The sequence below is a fragment of the Pelodiscus sinensis genome, chromosome 6, assembly GCF_049634645.1.
Source record: "Pelodiscus sinensis isolate JC-2024 chromosome 6, ASM4963464v1, whole genome shotgun sequence".
Lineage (NCBI taxonomy): Eukaryota > Metazoa > Chordata > Testudines > Trionychidae > Pelodiscus > Pelodiscus sinensis.
The window spans coordinates 21,596,664-21,614,011 of record NC_134716.1 but is presented as its reverse complement, the minus strand read 5'-3'; the positions used below and the strand labels follow the sequence as shown (position 1 = coordinate 21,614,011).

The 17,348-nt window shown below is 38.0% G+C and overlaps 1 protein-coding gene across 12 annotated transcripts in view; it reads right to left on the bottom strand.

Annotated features, from left to right (window-relative positions):
• Positions 1-17,348, bottom strand: part of BNC2 (basonuclin zinc finger protein 2) — a 520,080-nt gene that overhangs the window by 201,037 nt on the left and 301,695 nt on the right. The gene's annotated exons all lie outside the window — the stretch shown is intronic.

Genomic DNA, 17,348 nt, shown 5'->3' with positions numbered 1-17,348 from the left:
TAATAAGCTATTCAGGAATAGTTATTCTGAAATAGCTTAATTTGAAATAGCATGTCTACACTGCAGGGAAGCCTCAAAATTAGTCCGAGGCAGGCTTCCCTAATGTAGACGTGCTATCTTGATTTAGATCCTTAGGAGGAATAACTTAGAATGGCCCTGGTGAGAGGCTATTTTGAAATAGCAGAAGTGGAGTATCTACATGTGCCTTATTTTGGAATAGGTGTTATTCTTCCTAGAATGAAGTTTACAGAAATTGGAATAAGTCAGCTGTTATTTCAAAATTATTTTAAAATAACTGAATAGCTGTGTAGATGATCACATAGTTATTTTGGAATACCGTCTGTTATTCCTAAATAATTTTGCTGTGTAGACACACCCTAAATGTCCCTCAAGGCCACTACTTCTTGTCCTACACTGAGTGAACATGGATAACAACTAAACACCTACTCTTCAGGATAGTCCTTAACATAACTGAAAATTTATCCTAGTCTTCTTTTCTCAGGATTAAAAATGCCAAGTTTGTATAAAACCTTTCCTCATAAGATCAAGTTTTGCAAAACTTTTATCATTTTTTTTTAGGTTTTCTCTGGACTTTCTCTGATTCGTCCACATCTTTCCTAAATAATGGCAAGCAGAAAGGGATGCAGCATTTCAATTATGCGGGACAATTGCCTTTCATATATTACATACGACATTCTTGTAAATATACACCAGAAATATACCAGTCTTTTTTTTAACTGTATCACACTATTGTCTCATTTTCATTTTGTGATCCACTATAATCCCTCTGTTCTTTTTCTGATCTTCCACTGTTCTTCTGCAGTTATTCTTCATTTTGTATTTGTGCATTTGATTTTTCCTTGCTAAACACAGAACCTTGTATTGGCCTTACAGAATTTCATTTTTTTGATGTCATAATTCAGTCACTCTGAATTCAAATCCTGACTTCCAAAATCACCCAGTTTGGGGTCATCTGCAAATTTTATTAGCATAATAGGACTCCATTAACCAAGTCATTAATTAAAATAGTACCAGGCTCAGAACAGGGACTGTGTGGGACCCCACTAGATACGACTTCCCAGTTTGTCAGTAAACTATTAATAATTAGGCTTTCAACCAATTATTCATCCACCTTATAGTAATTTAATCTAGCCTATATTTCCTTAGTTTGCTTATGAGACGGTCATGTATGTCTACATCAAAAGGATTACGCTGAAAGTCAGGATTCAAAATTGATCCCATTTATTGCTTCTCCACATCAACTAATCCAGTAACCCTGCCACAGAAGGAAACTAAACTGTTATTGACCATCAACCAGGTGCTTACACACTGATCATTTATTAATTTGCTTTGAAATCTCTGAAGTTAAGATCACTGGTCTATAAATCCCCAGGTCTTCTTTGTTTCCTTTCTTAAGATAGGTGCTCTTTTAGCTCTTCTCCAGACCTTTGGGACCTCACCTCATATTGGACATACATGCTTGTGATCCCAGTTGTCTTTGGACAAGTGACCTTAAATATCAAATCAGCATGAAAATAACATATACTTTTCACCTGACAAGGAGAATGAGAATGCAAATTCACATGCCCTATTTAAGTGCACTATGCTGTTGTGCTCTTCTTATGAGGGCACTCTAAGCTGACAGAGTTGGAATTCTGAAAAAGCCTAGACACAGAGGGAGTATGGCCACATCAGTTGTGCATACGCTCAGAGTTTATGACCTGTTCTGGCTGTGTGACAGATAGGTTTTGAGAAGTCACTGAGTTCGCTCTGTTTTATGGCTGAATGGAAGGTCACTGCAAAGTTGGAGATCTCCAAAGATGGGAAGTGAGGGCTGAGTAAGAGTGGTGCACCATAAAGGGAGAGTCTTGAAAAAAATACTGGAAAAATAATTTAAAACAAAAGCATAGCAAGGTCTTGTGTACATGCAGAAATTAACCAGTATAGTTACTGTAGAATAAGCTATTCTGAGATACTTAACTATTTAGATCCTGTCAGCTCTGTATATGCATGAAAGTAAAAAACTAAAGTATAATTTAACTTAACGTCCTTCAAGTTTTCTGAGTGACCAAAGGCAAGCCACTTCCCTCCCCTCTACCTCAGTTTCCACATCTGTAAATGGTACGATATTGATCTTCTTTGTAAATCACTTAGGGTACGTCTAGACTACAGGCTTTTGTCGACAGAAGTTTTGTTGACAGATACTGTCGACAAAGCTTCTGTCGACAAAGAGCGTCTAGACTACATTCAGTTCTGTCGACAAAGCAAGCTGCTTTGTCGACAAAACACTGTAGTCTAGACACAACCCTAGATGCAATAACACCTTCTGTCGACAGAACTCTGTCGACAAAAGATGTTATGCCTCGTAAAATGAGGTTTACCAGCGTCGACAAAACTGCTGAGTTCTGTCGACGTTATGTCGACAGAACTCAGCGGTAGTGTAGACGCAGGTATAGTTTTGTCGACAAAAGTCCACTTTTGTCGACAAAACTCTGTAGTCTAGACACACCCTTAGAGATCTACCAATGAAAAGCACTAAGTAATAGCTGGGTGGTATTATAGCTGGGTGGAATTCTATAAACTCATGCTGTAGTAAAAACAAGCTATGTTTAAAGAAAAGTAAATCCCATATAATGGATGTTTGCTGTGTAATAAAAAGCACTAAGTAGTGTGGAGATTTTTAAAAGGAAAAAAATCAATTTAAATCTTCAAGGTCTAAATATTATTGCTGAAAACTAAGACAATGATCTAAAATTTGTAAAGTTTTATAAATAAAACATAAATGTTAAATTATTTCTTTAAGGGGGAAAACAGCATTTTAGTATCAGATTCTGTGAAAACCCAGAAACCTTCACCCTTAAATATGAGAATATACACAATTTGCACACACAATATGAGTCTATACACAATTTGTACACTGAAATATTATATACTGCGTGAGCAAAATGGATATTTAGCAAATGGGCAGGTAGGAGGGTAGAGACAATTACCTGGCTAGCTGTTTGGGAATGTAACTGCACACAGGTCTCTTGCTTCTCTCTTTCTAAAAATCAGGCCCTATTAAATACAACTTGCGGGGCTTTTCTATGAGATTTACTTTTGTTTAAGAAGGATAAAGTCCATGGCCTGAAGTAGTTGGTTATTTCTCTATGACCACTTCTATAATATTCTATACTTCAACAATCTCATAATTTCTAGTTCCTGGAATTTTCTACATAGTCAGTAAATGCTGGGTTGTGAGATTAAATAATGTTTCTGAATAGGAATGAAAAGGTTTCCAAATCATAATACATTGTGTGATGTCAGTTTGAACTTCTGGTCCTTTTTGTTCATAGACAGAATACACTGCATGGTTTAGTGAGGTCTAAAATCGTGTAAGATAGAAATTAAAAGGATATGATTCTTTAAATCCAAGTATACTGATTTTGTGACAAAGAGGAGTGACTTTTTCATCACATGTAGGAGAGAGGGATGCCATCGCAGACTTAAAACTTTTGAACTCCTTTGGCATTCTGTGCTATTTTTTAAATCTGAAACTACTCTTTCATATATTCAGCATTTTTGTTTTGCAATCATATTTCAATTCACTCTCAAAGTGTATGACATATGTGGTACCTCAACAAACAGTTTTAGGACAACATTTTCATCAATAAGACTTTATTCTTTAACTGAGGTGACTTGCTGAAGGAAATATGCACTGCAAGACTCAAACTCTGTACCCAGTAGAATAGTGTCAAGTGCCACTTAAGAAGCGGGAATGTAATAACAAAAATTACTCATAATTTCACAAACAACTGAAATTAATTATTACTATTAAAGCAATAAACCAAGTGTTTATTAAAATTATTTAGCTATATAAAAAATAAACTTGAAAATAAACTTTACAAAATAAGTATGTAGGGACACCTGAAGTCAACTGATGAAAAAACAATTATAACCTTTCAGAAATAAAGTTTCAAATGAGCCTCAAATTATGGCTGCAATTCTGAATTTAAATTTTTCACTTGTATTTTCCTTCAGGCATAAATATTCAGATTTAGATGCAGAAATTGCATTTATGTTTGCTTGAGCAAAAGAAAATTATGCATGGTTTAAAATTTAAATATGAAAAATGATGTGCAAATGTAAAGGTTGTTTTGAAAATATGATTATGGGACTAACTTATCTGCATAATAAATTAGAGGTTAATTAGGCTCAAATACCCACAGTATATGTAACTCCCTTAGTGTTAATTTGATAATGACTTGGAAAGTCTTTTGGTGACTTTTTTACATATGCACTGACCTGGTTGCTAAGAAGTAAGGAATTCTGACTGAGTTTATACATAATCAAGAATCTTTCTCTATTAATTGACAGAAACATTTCAGCTGAATGTATGCAGTTCATTCATCTCACTACAACAGAAAGGAGGGAAAACAATTCTGTTCAACAACCTTCAATACTTGCCAACAAATCACTGAGTACTGAGGGAATATTCTGATTGTAGAGAATGTCTGAGTTACCCTATCAGAGAGTAGTGTTCAGGTAGCTGACAAAGAAAAGATGGAGAAAGAAACAGAGCAAAAGACTAAAATATGTAACTGCAAGTTTGGTCAACTAAAAAATAGTAGGATGCATAGATGTTTGAATATTATCTTCAGGCAACAAAACCTGAAGTAAAATGCAAAGCAGAATAAAAACAAAAACAAAACAAAACCTGCATCAAAAATTCCTTTTCTGCTATAAGCAAATGTAAAACTAATCAGCAACTGTCTGAGAACTTCTTCCACGAATTTATGTTTACCAGAAAAAAGGAACAAACAATGGGAGGGAATGGTGGAGGGAAGCTCTCTAATAGTGAGCTCTTCTTAGTGAAAAATAGTAATAAAACTCCAACTCAAAAATGTTGCAGAAAAGGACACCTCCAACCCCAAAAAACTCCTATAATGGTATTCTATGGTGATATAAATGCAAATGCTGTTGTCTAGGAATTAAAAGCTATGAAATCCTTGAATTTGTGCACATTAAACAACTCTGACATCATTATGTTAATTCAAAAACTCTCTTTCTTCAAGTGTTTATAGCACCAGTTGCTTCAACTGACTTGAAACAATAAATTTTAAATGATGTACTTACTTACCTTCTGACTTACCTATAGATTAGTATATAATTAAATAGAATAAAAGGATTATTATTGCTGCAGTTCTGAGATATTAACACTTTTGGTAACTCATACTAAGGATGCTATATACATTATTGACAGAGGAGGTTGAAAACACAAGTTTTTAGTTACCCTCGGGTTATCCTGCACTGAAGTACCAGAGCTTCAGAGGGATAGCCAAGTTAATCTGTAACAGGAAAAACTTAAACAACAAATAGTCTGGTTACTGTTTGTATTTTTCATGATGATTTCAGTGGACTGCACAAACTGATTAATGGTTTAAGTTACAGAGCTCACGATAAATATGAACCATAAATATAATGAAGCTTAAAGAACCAAGCAAGCCTTTCCAACAACAGCAGGTTCACTATCAAAAGCCTCCACTCTATAACGAGCAACTAGTTTTCATGTAAGGAATAACAGAATACAATGGTATTTAACAAGAGAGAGCTAAATTCAATTAAGATAGACACAATTTATATGAAGAAGAATTACATTTGCTGGGATGTATGGAGGGGGGAAAAAAGAGGAGGGCAGGATTCAGGGGACAACTGAAGTGTGAAGTGATCCAGCAGCTTTTTGTTATGGTTTAGGCTTCTCTTAGGGAATGCAACAAAACAACAGCTACAAACTTAACCCCTTGACACTGGCAGGTCTGTCAACCTCAAAGTTAAGCACTGATGCACTGAAATCCTAACTCTCACTACCAACAGTGAAAACCATTGACAGGGAACTTTTACCTCAGGCGATGTTCAGAGGCTATGTATCTGTTTCATGAAAATATGCACCTCCCAAAATGTACTATTTTCTCAATTCACAATTGAATGTTCATTTTGTTAAATTCTGCCAGTCCTTACAGACTGAAAGATAAGCACAGACTATGAAAAGAAAAATGAAACCATGAAGCAAAATACGGGTTGAGTTCTTTTTTTGAGTTATCTTGCATTTATTATCCTACTACATAAAAATCATAATAAAAAAAATCAGCAGTTCCTCAAATGTTGGGGTGCGGTGAAGGAGAAAAATAAATTTTACATCAATATGTTAAAATGAAAAGATCAATCAAAAAACTGAGCAGAAAACATTTACATTCCTTAATCCCTGATCTTTTAGTCAGTTCTAATTCAGTGGCCCGGAAGTAGGAAAAAACAGAAAAGGCTACAAAAGATTAAATATTTAGGCTTTGAAAACATTTGTTGATTTTGGAACACAATTTTTCAACTTCTGCTAATTACTTCTGGTCAGGCAGGCAACAAAGACAAAACTCATGGGACCACTTCCCCCCAGTTTGATAAATAATCCCGCAGAAACCAAGAATCTTAAGTACAAATACTGGTAACAAAAGCTAGAATTACAAGATGAGATAAAAATTACAAGATAGGAAAACTCTGCTTTACTCTTGTTTCCTAAGCATTATCTGGTTCCCCCTGTTGTCATATAGCCAGGGAATAAAACACTTCCAGAAAACTCACCCAAGATCAAACTGTGTCTGGTGACAGCAGTGTCCAGGTTATAAGTAATGTTCAAAGGATTCAACAATGCCTGTGACTGATCATTCTTTTTCTCTTGCCATCACCTGCTGATTTTGTCCAGGTGTTTTATGGCTATCTTGAGGCTCTGGAGAACAGACAGAAAGAAGACTTTGCCAATTTCTTTTGTCTGGGATTGTGAATTCCTTACACAGATGGTGGACAGCCACAGGCTGGCCAACACCAGGCTCAATTGCCTTCACCCTCTGAAGGAGAGAATGAGAGCAATATTATCTTCTCCCAAAACACTGTCTGTAATGTGTCTGTGGTTAAGGAATGAGGACAGGGCGGCTTTTCTCCAGGAAAAAAAAAAAGTTTTTTTTTTCCACAGGATCCGGAGGAATACCATGAAAAACAAGCTGAGGCTTTGGTTTTTATTATTAAACTAAGCATTACTGAGCAATCCAAGAGGTTTGTCAAATATGATCTCCTATTAACATGATTTTACAGAGTGTGTAAAATATGTCTTAAGTGTTCCAAATACGTAGTAAGTCACCCTTTCACTTGCTCCTCAAAAATGGGCATACAGGGCTACACTTTCTAAGCTTGGCATCATGAAAGAGATTCCCCTGCCCCCGCTACCTACACACACACACACACACACACACACACACACTCCATTTTGCATGTAGAAAGGCACAATTGCATATGCAAATTTTTCTTAAGTATATTGTATATTTAAAAAAGCCAACACTTCTGGATTTAACATCTTAAATTGTGACTATATATTGAAGCATGGAGGGTATGTATCAACACATATTATAATATTTTAGGCACAAACTAAAGCAAATTTAACAGCTAGATCTGTGATCTTTTATGTATTGATTTGTTCTCCATAACAACAATGCATGGGAAAATATATTTATTTTAAAGTATTTAATTACGAAATTATGAAATAATTATGAAAACTAATGACAAACCTGACTTAAACGTATATAAACATACAGATATCTAGAGGACAACCTTCAGCTCAGTAGTTTTGAACACAAAGAGAAAAATTATTCTGTATGCATATATTTAGGAAGATTTTAAAATGTGTATGATGATAAAAATAAATATTTGAAACTTAAAATAGCCAGACAATGACAATGGAGGAGAAATATTCTGACTGTCTTTTTTTGCCAAATGGCAAGATAAATTTTAAAAATGATTTTTTTAAATCTGATTTTTATTTCACATCATATTGTTTGAGTTTGTTATTTGAATTATAATATATTTTTCTTTTTAAAAACTGTTTAAAATGAAATCTGGATGCAATGCACAATATGTTATGGCCTGAACTTCTTATAATCTCTTAAAAGATTTAAATAAAAAATAAATATGCTTAATCCATAAACCTTTATCAAAAACTTTCAATTAAAGGCTGCTTTACTAGATGAAAAATGACACAAAGGAATAACATCTAACTTTTGGATCTTTATAACATCTAATTTTATAAATATGTAACAATAGGTCATGTTCTGAATTAAGGGCTTGTTTTGCTCAATAAAAATAAGTTTTAAATGATCGTCTGTGTTTAATTAAGAAAGTTACCATCCTTATACAATTTGACATGTCATTGAGAAAAAATTAATTATCTAAGAAAGAAACATATGTACACCAAGTACAACACACTAAAATATACAATGAAAATTTGAAAACACTGATCTGCATAATTTCTTAAGTAAAGCCGTGTCTAAACTACACCCCTCTTTGGGCAGAGGGATGTAAATTAGACGTTTCGAAAGTGCAAATGAAGAGGGGATTTAAATATCCTGTACTTCATTTGCATAATGGCGGCTGCTGCTTTTTTTCAAAACTGAGCTTTTCGGAAAAAAATGGCAGTTTAGACGGGGCATTTTCGACAGAAATGCCCCATTTCAAAAGATCCTGTACTCCTCGTTTTTTGAAAATGCCCGTCTAAACTGCTTTGCACTTTCAAAACGTCTAATTTACATCTCTCTGCCGACAGAGGGGTATAGTTTAGATGTAGCCTTCATGTAAATAATTATAGCGAACTTTTCTAAGTAGCAAAAATATGTACCAAATCTAGTGTAATGAGACTGCACCTTTCATTAGAAATACCTGAAATATAAATTGAAAAACCAAGCCTATTTAAATCATGATTTAAATTGACAATTTAAATCAAGACTTTCCACTTGGTAGTGCAAATCATGCTAGATAGAAAACCTTCATTTAAATCACTGATTTTAATCATGATTTAAATCTTTCTGATTTAAATCAATCCACTGTAACCACAAGGAAAGCGAAAGACCTCTCAATAATGAAAAACAGCCAAGGCAAAATTCTTCCTGCAGAGCCTCCTGTCACATCAACTGACTGGTACACTGGTCTCTCTGCATAGGGCTCAAACTCAAACACATGTAGAAGAAGAGTAGAGTATTGGAGCTGAGATCATGATGTAGATCTGAAGGCCCAGTTCTCTAAACTGTTTACTTTAATGGTCAAAGATGTAACATGCTTATCTTTTTTTTGTAAAAAAAATTTTTTTTCAGAAGTTATAGAATCACAGGAATCAGAGATGGGAAAGACCCTTTCCATCTTTCAGTCCATCCCTTGGCAATATATGTAGGCCCTCGTTGTACATTTTCTAGTCCTATGTCAAATGTTTCCAATAATAGTTCTCTCATATTTTAAACTCTCAGAATTATAACAGAACTTACTTTTATTTCATTTTAAAAAGCATGTGTACAAGAAAATATAATGTTCAGACAAGGTACTGAATATGCAGCCTTGGTACTATAGCTCTTTCCTCGCCCACAGAATCAGAGAACCTCCACGGGTAGCAGCAGCAGTAGTAAAACCTTCCAAAGCTGCTCATTTCAGCAGTGTGCCACATCAGTGACCTAAAGAGATCAGCTCCAGGAGTGTAAATGTAGTTCTGTCTCTGTAGCCCATTCAGCCTTTAACCTCTTGCTGAGACTGCTGATATTGTAGCCAATTTACTTATTTGTGTTTGTTTCTTTAGTAAACACACATCTAGAGCTATTGGCAAGTGTACAGTTAACGTCATTAGCAAAGCTATACACACTAAACTCACACCAAAAACGAAAAGCATCCAAAACCTTCGGCTCTGCTGCTCCCTGTCAGATCATTTTTTTGTGGCCTTCCATGATTATATTAGGGCTTCAAGATAAAACTGTCCTAGTTCCTTCCTCTCCCCTCCCCCTGAAAAAATAGCTAAAAAAACCCTCCCTCATTATCTCCTACGATCCATTTAACACTTTCCCTAGAAAATTTGGGGAAAAAGCAAATCTTGCAGCATAGATTGCAGCCATCAATCCCAGACTGGCAGCCTCTGGAAGGTAAGCAAGATACAGAGAAGAGTTATCGCCCCAAGAACATGCTTCTTCCAGCCACCTCCCATGCAAACTAGACAACTTAAGAACCTCAGCCAAGTTGCTTAGAGCTTGACAGCTCAAAACAACCCAGCTGTGGTAGTGGGATTTGGTCTGTATATTTCTGGGAGAGGAGGAGTTGAGATGCACATTTGTATTGTGGGATCTGAACTGAGACTACCATGCGACCATCAGATGTAGTAACATTCTACTAGGGCTCTAGCAAGGGTGGGCAACACATACTCTGCAGGCTGGATCCGGCACGTCAAGCCAATTAACCCAGCCTGCAGACACCCTGCCACTTCCTGTCCCCAGGCCAATCAAGACCTGAGAATGGGGGAACGCACAAAGTGTCCTCCCAACATGAGGGGCACACAGCACTTAGAGAGAACCACCAGCTATTCCAAACAGCTGGCAGTTCCCTCTAGGCACCATGCGCCCATGGCAGGGCAGGGGTCAAAGATTTCACATACTCCCTCACCCCCAGGCCAATCATGGTCTGCGGGTGGGGGAGCACGCGAAGTCTCCTTGCTCTGCCCCTTCGAGGGCAACCACAACCACTTCTGATATTAAAAAATGGCCCCCCTTAAAAAATGATTGCCCACCCCAGCCTAAAATAAGTGCAAACTAGTAGCCGAAGAGCAAACAGGTCCAATATCTTGGTAACAATCCCTGAGCTATCCAGTCCCTCAATACTTTTAATTACAAAATAAAAGGCACAATATTCTCCTCCACAGTGCTGGGCGCTAAAACAAACACTATACTTAGGAATCCTATGACAAGAATGGCATTTTTTCCCAAATGGTAAAGCTTCTCTACTGACTTCAGGACTGAAATAAAAATAAAAAAGTGTTAAAAATAAAACACTTGTACAATTCTTGACTAACAAATGACACTCAAAATGTGTTTTACTCCCATTTCTTCTGGATAATTCTTAATGGTCCAAGTTTCCTCTGTTCCAGCTCATGAATTGACATTTTATTTCATTAGTAGGCTTTTAGGATTAAAAATTTTACTGGGCATTTATTAAGGGGAAAAAAAGACTGCATGATTAAGCAGAGTACCATCCTTGGGATTTAATTATGTGTATTAAAAACATAACAAGAGCACACATCAGTATGCCTCAGCTCATTGGATGCCTCATGACATAACCTCAGCAGCTGAAGAGTTATATTTGTTGAGAAGATACCATGTGGAAAGTGAATGTGGCTGCTTCTTTGAGATGCTTAAAGTTACATAACTATGGATGGGGGACAGGAAAAAGACACTCATTTCTCTGATAAAATTGAACAACTCTTAACTGGTAAAGAAAGAATGAATAAATGAAAGTTTTATATGTTTATTCTGGATACTATTGATAGGATATTATTATTGCTGATATATTTTTCTCTGTCACTATTATTGTAAAAGTTGAGCTCCTCGCCAACATTAAAAAATGAGGTTATGTGATATGCCCAAGGTCAAACAGAAAGTCAGCAGCAGAGGTAGAAATAGAAATTAGATTTTTTTTTTAATTCCTGGTCCAATGTTTTAACCACAAGATCATACTTCTTATCTGATGGACTGCTCCATGACATATCTTTGTTCAACAGTAATAATCCTTAATTTAGTTTTGTTTTCAAATATATTATTTTGCAAAAGTTACATCTTTTTAAATACCAGAAATAGATGGACCATGAAGACTGACAATCTGCCAACATTTGTTGTTTTTTAATTGAAGGCGGTGTTGAGTTTCATAAGCAGGCAGTGGGGAAAGAGACCTTGAAATGGTAACAATTTATTTTTCCTTTTATTTATTTAAAAAAAAAAGATTAAAGTATTTGTTAAAAGACTGAACCAAAGACTATTTGCTTCAAGGCAGATATTTCTTTGTGCCATGTTTCTGCCTTAAGCAAAGTTTCACACACAGCTTACAACTCTGAAAAATGAATTTTATTTTTCAGGTGTTACTTATATCACCATTAGCACCATGCACTGCTGACACCTTAACTACAGCATTGCAAATGGGGCTGCTGAAATAACCCTCATTTTCTTTGTTGCAAGAAGTGCCCAGAAATCATTCAAGTATTCTTGCCCTCTGTATGTTTGGGAGTGGTCTGTCCATAAGTTTATTAATAAACCATGGAAAGGTGCAGCAATGGACCAACTATTCATATTAATGAATGTCTCATGAATATTCAACTGCACGTTACCTTAGAGAACTGAGGGAATCAAATCCAGCCCGATTCTACTAGTCAAAGCTTCCATAGCTCTAACAATTTATTTTGTACAGTATAGTATTTTGTGTAGTAATCAAACCTCTTTATGCTCCCATTTATTTTGCTGAAACACTAAAGAAATGTACTCTTCCAGCAAGCTAGAGAGGAAAGAGAGGTTAGTTTATTCTCAAACCTCAAACACATGCGACATACATTTAAGTATTTATTTTAGCGCTAGATACATAACCTATAGTCAAACATCCCAATACAGTAAGTGTTAAAATAATATAAATAAGATGCTTATGCTGCCTGGCACAGCATGCTCAAAACCAAAACTTATCAATTAAGTTCTCATCCTTTCCCCACACCCAAACCCTTCGCTATGTACATACCGTTCAAAAAACGCAGCAACTGTTGTTTACTCTCTTACTAAATCGCTTTTATAGTCTGCCTGAGTTTTATTTCTGCCTTTTCCCTATCTTAAATCAGAATTCCTTCGTTCTGGTTTCCCTATCTTAAATCAGAATTCCTCCAGTTCCTTACCTCAATGGCATTAAAAAATCATGAAAGCTACAAGAGACGGTTCCAAGTAAAAATTATAAATTTTCTAGCTAGGGTTTGCTTGACTAAATTAGTCATTTCGGAATTTTTTTCTACTGAATAAAAATGATTTCTTTAAAGAACAGTCTTCATGTGGCTGAAATTAGCATGTATACTCGATATTCTTTCAAGGCCAGCATGTGCTTCCTCATCCAAATCCCCCACTTCCTTAGCTAGCTAAACCTAACTGCTTCAAATGTGTACATCCTTTAAAGGTAGGAGGGAGCACCCTTACATGTAATAGCAGGCAGCTGGGAAGCCAATTGGTGCAGGCAGAGTGCACATTTTAATAAGCAGCTCTTTAACATTCAATAAGTACGTGGTAATTGAGCACAGAAACATAAACTGTCAAAGTGAATCAAAGCCTGCCTTTGTTTTTCAGGGCATTATTTTTAAGATTACACTAGAATTAAATTTGAACAAGCAACAACCCCTATGCATTCAGTTAAATTATAACAAAATATATACGTCTGTGATTTCCTTTGGATAAAATTAATGTCAGCTTTTTGTCCTTAAACCAGAGCCAATGGAGAAACAAAATATGTCTCGATCAAAAATAGTTGTGGTAATTCAATCCCTGCACTGTACGCTCTTTATTTTCTTGATGACAAAGAGAAACTCCCAACTGGCAAGGCCACCTGCACTGATTACTCCTCCATCCACACCCACGGAATATGAAAATGAGCCAATGATCATTAACCTTAATTTCTTCTAACATAAACTTCAGCTCTTTCTCAGTCTTGCTTCTCAAGAAACTCCCTTGAGATAAGGGGGAGGGGGTAAGAAAGAGAGGGGAAAAGCTCATCTTGGGGATGGGGGAGAGAACTAAAAAGAATATAGTGGCTTTCTTTTTGTTGTTAAATTTCACAGCTGGCTTATTATAACTTCAGAGCACTCAGATGCAGAGATTTCGAAGCATTATTTTCTTTCTTGATAGCAACCACGTTCCTCCCTGCCCCTCTCTCTCCAAACAAGAAGATAAATGTGCTTGCTTGTTTATTTTAAAGTTATTTCTGAGCAGATAGCTGGCAAAAACAAAGATGGGTCTGGACATCAGGAATGCAGGTGTGGCTCTTTGTAAGCACAGCTGGGTGGGATATTTTCAGTGCAACAACTTCGACATACAACAGAGAATGCCTCACACCTTCTGATCATCCATATTCAGCTACCTCTATGGAGTCATTTTTGGTTCAAACTGCATAGGGATACCCACTGGCACCGCATCATTGTCTAATGGCTAAGTAGCTAACTTGGGTCCTCAAAAAATTTAATACAAATAAATAAAATAACACTGTAAAAAATATGTTTACTGAATGTTTACTGAAGAAAAACAGCACAGCCTCTGTTATCTTGTTGAGCTTGCACACAGACCTAGGTGGACCTTCAGCAGCATATCCAGAAGGATTATAGGACTATGAAAACCTGAGAATTTATCAGTTCATCAACACACTTGTGAGCGCATCATCCACCGCTAAAGCAATCTTTATTCTGCAAAGGCTTTTAAAATTGTTATGTTGCTAACATAAAAGCAAGAAAGGCTTTAATATTTTTGCCTTAGAATTATTACATTTAAAAGCAAATAAAGGTTCAGCGAACATACCAAAAGTGTGATTGTATTACTTTGAATTGCATTACAACAAGCTGTTTGTTTGTCACCTACCATCACAAACACCAGGATTTCTGTGGCGACCAGGAGGCAAAGAGTAACTTTGATCATGCAGACATTCCTCATTATTTCAGACTTGAAATCAAGTAGCAACAGTCATGGGGAAAGGTGATAAGATTCAGTAGGGTAATAGGGAGGGGATGGAAAGCCGACTGCAGTTCTGCATTGGGTTCAGCATTCTAATTTAGACAAATATAAGGTTGTTGGTATCCCTCTCTTTCCCAGCTTCTTATGCTTCACTAAAAATGACAAGCACATTTCTAGGCTCTGGGTTTTGTGGGGGTTTTGTTTGTTTGTTTTTTACCAAGCTGACAAAGGTCAGCAGTGCTTGCCAGAGGAGTGTTGAAGTATTCAGTGCTGCAGGTCATCTTAATAGGTACTGGAGGGACTCAATGCAACACCAACAGAAGCGGTGACAGTAGGCTCTTTAAGAAGCAGCACTTCGCACATTCACAGCCTGATTAATTTCATATAGTACTTACCTCTTGTTTGCAAAAATATTATTGGCAGATTTCAGAACTTTCGCTTTTTGGTGGGTGACAGCTAAACACCTGAATTCAGGAATGTAACAAATGCACCTTTTTATGCTCTGTTAAGCCATGCCATAGACTACAGCCCCTAACTGCATTCCTTTATTTATGCTGCAGCCAGCTGAGCTAATTATCAGAGACAGACCCATTTCTAGCTCTGCAAAGTCCAGTGGCAGTGGGAAGGATTTCTTTGGAAAGAAGTGACCCAAAAATATACTTCTGAAATCATCATACAGCTTCATTTCTATAAGCTGCACATTTTGGAGCGGGGGTTGGGGGGGGAAGCTGAGGGGAGGAAGCTATGTTAGCAACTTAAGAATTTAGTAATCATTTTTAGTTTAAATAAATTGTACACCAGAGTTCATTTTTTCAAAAGACCCAGACAGCTGTAAAATACAGGCAGTCCCCGACTTACGCGGATCTGCACTTACGAACGGGGCTTTTCTCACCCTGGAGTTTGCGGGCGGCGGGACCGTCCAGAGCGCAGCGGTCCCGCCACCGCGTCCTCCGGGGCGAGAAAAGCTGCTCCGGGTCTCCCTGGTGTGCTGGGGGGGACTCCCCAGCACAGCAGGGAGACAGGAGCAAAGCCGCAGAGGCGGCGGGACCTCTGCGCCTCCGCGGCTTTGCTCGGGTCTCCCTGGTCTGCTGGGGGGGAGGGGCGCAGCTAGTTCGCCCCCCTCCCCCCAGCAGACCAGGCTTTTGTTGCGGGATGCCTGGGGTAGAGCAGCTGGGGTGCTGACGGGTTGGTCCTGCGGGGACCTACCCGGCAGCGCCCCAGCTGTTCTGTCCCAGGAGTCCAGATTCAGCTGCTGTTGAAACTGATCAGCGGCTGATTCCAGGAAGCCGGGGACAGAGCAACTCTGCCTAGCGCTTCCTGTAGTCAGCGGCTGATCAGTTTCAGCAGTGGCTGAATCTGGAGCCAGTTCTGACTTACATACAAATTCAACTTAAGAACAAACCTATAGTCCCTATCTTGTACGTAACCCGGGGACTGCATGTAGCTAAATATAGATCATGGATCAGCAATCTATGGCACGCATGCCGTAAGTGGCACGCAAGTCAATTGCAAGTGGCACACGGTGGGAGCTCAGCTCCCCTCTTCCCGCACACAGTGGGACAGGCCTAGGACTGCGTGGCCACAGCAGTGGCTCCTCTGGTGGCTGGGGCCAGCCTGGAACCATGTGGCTGCGGCAGTGACTCCTTTGGCAGCTGTGGCTGAGGTCAGGGTCATGTGGTGGCTGAGGTGGTGGCTGCTCCACGGGAGGCCAGGGCCACCACCTAGGACAGCTGGGAAGTCACCACATGACAGTGGCCCCAGCTTCAGCCCTGGGGAAGGGTTGGAGTTGGGCTAGGGCCACATGGTAGCTGCTCCTGGGGCAGGCCGCAGGGTGGCTGCTGGGGCTGTGGTGTAGCATGGGAATGCTGGGTGTAACTTATGTGGCAGTGGCTGCTGCTGCAGCAGGGGATCAGGCTGCTGTTCTTCTGCCATCATCACCGGTGGAGCGGTGCTGGAGACAGAGGTGTGTGTGATGCTTAAAGTATCAAACTACAAGCCCAAGATTGGAGATCTCAGCAAAGGAAAGCAAGGCCAAGGATCACACTAAACGGTAAGATCTGCATCTTAATGTATTTATTAATGAAGCTGCTAAAATGTGAGTGGGACTGTTACTGACTTTAAACAGTATCAGTACCACGCAGACCCGTCAACAGAAGTGAATAAGTTACATCTCGGCACACCACTTCTGAAAGGTTGCCGACCCCTGATATAGATTAAGACTAACTGTTATTACCTGACCAGTGCAATTCAAGCCTCCACTGCTAAACAATACATGAAAATGCCCCTCATGTAAGCCAATAAAACCATATTAATAATATCATTTTTAAACAGTAATTCATTCTATCCACAAATTTTTAGTCTGCTTTATTATCCATGGGCAAAGGAGTCCAATTTATTGTTCTCCTCACGCTCAGTATTGTAACAAAGTTCCCCATTAGCCATTATTCCACTCACATATTTTATCAGTATCAACAGCTAGCTATTCTCTAAATTCTTAGCCTGTCTTGACTATTTTTCACCAAATGAATATCTCTTGCTTGCATGACTTCTCCCTATATTACAGTTTTTGGTTAAAAAGATCATAATACTTACAGAAAGGGAGGGGGGGGACTTGATGTTGATAATTTTTACTACTTATGACTAAACGACCTCAACTGAAGAATGAAGAATTAAACCATTTATATTATGAGCTATGGTGCACATTTTATAGCGTACAATTTAGCTAATAACTGGTTGGGGCCAATCTTTAACAAGTCACATATTTCCATTGTCCCTTCACCCCCTGCTTAT